The sequence below is a fragment of the Lutra lutra genome, chromosome 14 (genome assembly GCF_902655055.1).
Source record: "Lutra lutra chromosome 14, mLutLut1.2, whole genome shotgun sequence".
Taxonomy (NCBI): Eukaryota; Metazoa; Chordata; class Mammalia; order Carnivora; family Mustelidae; genus Lutra; species Lutra lutra.
The window spans coordinates 73,463,059-73,466,708 of NC_062291.1; positions in this window are offsets into that span (position 1 = coordinate 73,463,059).

The window sequence follows — 3,650 nt, forward strand, 5'->3', positions numbered from 1 at the left end:
AGAAGGTATCAGGAGCCAAGAAAGAAAGAATTCAGAGCTGATGGACCTAAATTACATGCTCATTAGCCGTGACTTATCTCAAAATACTAGAAGTAAAATATCCAGTCTGTATCTCCTGCACAGTGTCATGTTGTTTAAATAGAAAGTTCTTGGAACAGTCTGTATCATCACCGAAACACGTCATTCAGTTCCTGGGCATTAAATGTAATCTTCTGTTCCTGCCTCATATCATTGAACAGTGCTCTCAATTTCATTGCAAAGGCAGCTACTGGAACCTAATGCTGTATCTTTTTTTTTTTTTTACATTGCACATAAAGCATAAACATTTACAGTTATGAACCTAAGTTTACTTTGCTCTGGAAATAAGAGTTGTTGATGAAAGAGGAAGTCCCTTAGATCCCGTGACCTTACCAGCAACGTATAAGAAAATAATCTGTCTTTCGTTTAAAGCAGTTGTCAGAGAAGGTAATCTGTATTTTCATTTGCTCCTTAATTATCCTTTAGCTTTATCAGAGTGAACCTGCAAAGTCATATTTTGAGTTCAGAGAACATGGTCACTGTAGCAATGAGGGGAAGAGTCCATGTCTCAATGTCTTAGATGACACTGGCATGCACTAGAGAGCGTGAGTTTGAAGACGTGACAGGACAGTAGAGTGGATAACGGCATGGACCACACGGATTCAATAATCTAGGGGGAGAGATGATGGTGGTTTACACTTGGATGCCAGCAGCAGAGGAGTTAAGAAGTGCATTATGGATATGCCTGGCTGATTCACTCTTATATGCCCTATGCCTAGGTATAGAACTTGGCACATAGTAGTGACTCAATAAATATTTCTTGAGTGAATAAATGAGGGGGATTTGGGTAAAATTATCTAAGGCTCAGTTTTCTCACCTTTGAAATGGAGGTGAGGGAGGGAGTACTAATAGTATCTATCTCTGAGGGTTATTGTAGGGATTAAATGGAATAATTCACATAAAGTGCTTAGCACAGTCACAGAAACATAAGATAATGGTAAGATGTGTTTATGAAACACATAAATATAAAACACTTGGGAAGAGCTTATCCTTGGAGAGATGGAGGGAGTGTAGACTTTCACTCTTCACCTTTTTTTTTAGGGGGGAGGGGCAGAGGGAGTGAGAGAGAGAGAGAGACTCTTAAGCAGGCTCCACGCCCAGTGCAGAGTGCCACTTGGGGCTCTGGCTCATAATCCCGAGATTATGAACTGAGCTGAAATCAAAAGTCAGACACTTAACCAACTGAGCCACCCAGGCCCCCCTTACTCTTCATTTTATACACTAAAAATAAAGAAAAGAAAAGAGTACTGGAAGGGTGAGCCATTTTTTTTTACTACTTCTTTGCACTTTTCACTACTTTTTGAAAATTTTCTCTAATGAACTTGTGGAGTGAAGACAGGAATTAAAGGATAAGATCGTTCAGAATTTTAGGATTTTATAAAGCATCGGAAATGTGAGACTTTTTTTCTACTCCTTCTGCATGGTCCATTTCTCTGACTCTATGAATGTGGGAATTATGCTTATCATCTTCCTCTCCCGCCTCTTTTAGGTTCAGAGTAAAGTGAGCTTTTGAAGCTATTACAAAACAAGAACAACAACCTAGTTCATCCCCAAGGTCTGGAGCCTCTCATTCCTTCAAAAGAATAAACACATGTATTTAGTGGTTAAGAGTCCCTTGAGCTGAAACCATTCATCAGAGTAACTACACTCCATCTGTCTGAGGTATAATTTATCACTAACGAAATGGGGCTCCTTGTTGGGATTTACAAACCCTATGTCCAAAGAAGGGATCTGATGCTTTTTAAGTGGGGGCACCAAAAGGTGAAAAGTAAGGTGTGCAGTTGGAGGCATAAGGGAGGGCAGAGGCCAGCAGGAGATTTGACTGTTACAGCTAACGTTAGCATCACCTCAAGAAATAACTATGCCAGGATGAGCTCTCGGTGTTTAGCAGGGCTCCTGCTGCAAACACTGAGAGGTCCTCCCTCTTCAATTTCTCTTGCTCTGCTGACCCCAAGCATCTCCTTCATGTTTGCCGTTCTAGTGCTGGTGTGCTTTTTCCTAAGGTTTGCTCCCTGCTCACACATAGCTGTTGTTGCTAAGATCAAGAAGTCCGTTCTTCTCAACCCTGGCTGTACTTAGGAAACTCCTGGGGAGCTTAAAAAAAAGAAAAAGAAAAGAGGGTACCTGGGCTCTATTCAAGACCTGTTAACTTTGAATTTCTTCTTGATGGATCCTGGACATTGCTTTTTAATTTTTATTTTATTTTTTCCCTTAAGCTTTCCAGATGGTTCTAGTGTGCAGCCCGCATTGAAAACCACACAGAGAATTAAAGCTCAAGAGAGACCCCTCCCAGGGAGAGTTTACTTTTCTTAGAAATCTAGGAGATCAGGAAACTGTTAATACACAAAGGCATCTAATAACGCTCTTCACAACAGCAACAATAATAGTAATAATGTTATTAATATTGATAGCTAATATTCTTTGAGCTGTGTGTTAATTTAATTCTCATCAACTCATTGAGATAGTTACTGTTATTAATATGCCCATTTTACAAATGCGCAATCCAAGGCACCAATAATTTTCCAAGCAAGGGAGTGCTTGAGCTGGGATTCAAGTTCAGGCAGTGCAGCTTAGAGCCCACAGTCTTTATGACCACACTCTACTGCCCACTTACGCTGCTGAAATCACAGAGGTGATGGCACTGTCGACACAGTGCTGGCATTCTCTCTCCTCCTTTCTGTAAATCCATTCATGTTCCAGAGGACACACTTTAAAAGCAGGATATGAATACTATATGCAACTTCTCTGATGTAATTTGAACTAACCGAAATACCCCATCCTGTTTTTAAAGCAATTATTAACCAGGTAAATTATTAACCAAGTAAATTATTAACCAGCCTTCTGTGATTCCTTTTGGAATCTAATTCATGACATAAATCCATGGCATCAGTTAGTATCATAAGTTTTCTATAAATTGCTCATCAATCAGTATGTGATGTAAGATAAAGCAGTAAGAGTTTTCCTCCAAAGAATGGTCTTTCTGTTTGTGACAAATTATTCTTGGCATTATAATTAGCCAGTGGGGTTACTGGAACAGATGGGAAATGTTTCTTCCAAAATTTGAGAACTGAAATGATTCTTATTCTGTCTTGTGATAAATGCCAATTAAAATAGTTTTCCCTTCACAGGAAAAATTAAGAAAAAAATAGTTTAAGGAAATATCAACCCCGATTGCCAGAGGAAATTTGTTTCTGCAGTAAAACAAGCAAAACAAATCAAATCCCTTAAAATTAGGAACAGACTGTCTTCTGAAGTGAAGTTCACATCTGGAGATTTTTATAAAATTTATTGGAAATGTTCTGGTTATCTCTATTTTTAACATAACAAAAAGATTCTTGTTTGTTGAATTTGATCTAAAATGTTACTTCTAAGGCAATCCTGACACAGCTTTTGCATGGCTGGAAAATATTCTCTGTGTGGAAAAAGAAGCAAAGATCTTAGATATTGAGGCTAAAGTGGACTATTGATTGGTTGGGGACTCAAATATTCTTTCTAAATTATATCTAATTCCCATCACCAGGGGTGTGACCAACAAGCAAAGAGCTGACAGAAAGTAGCAAAATTAAAGAAAT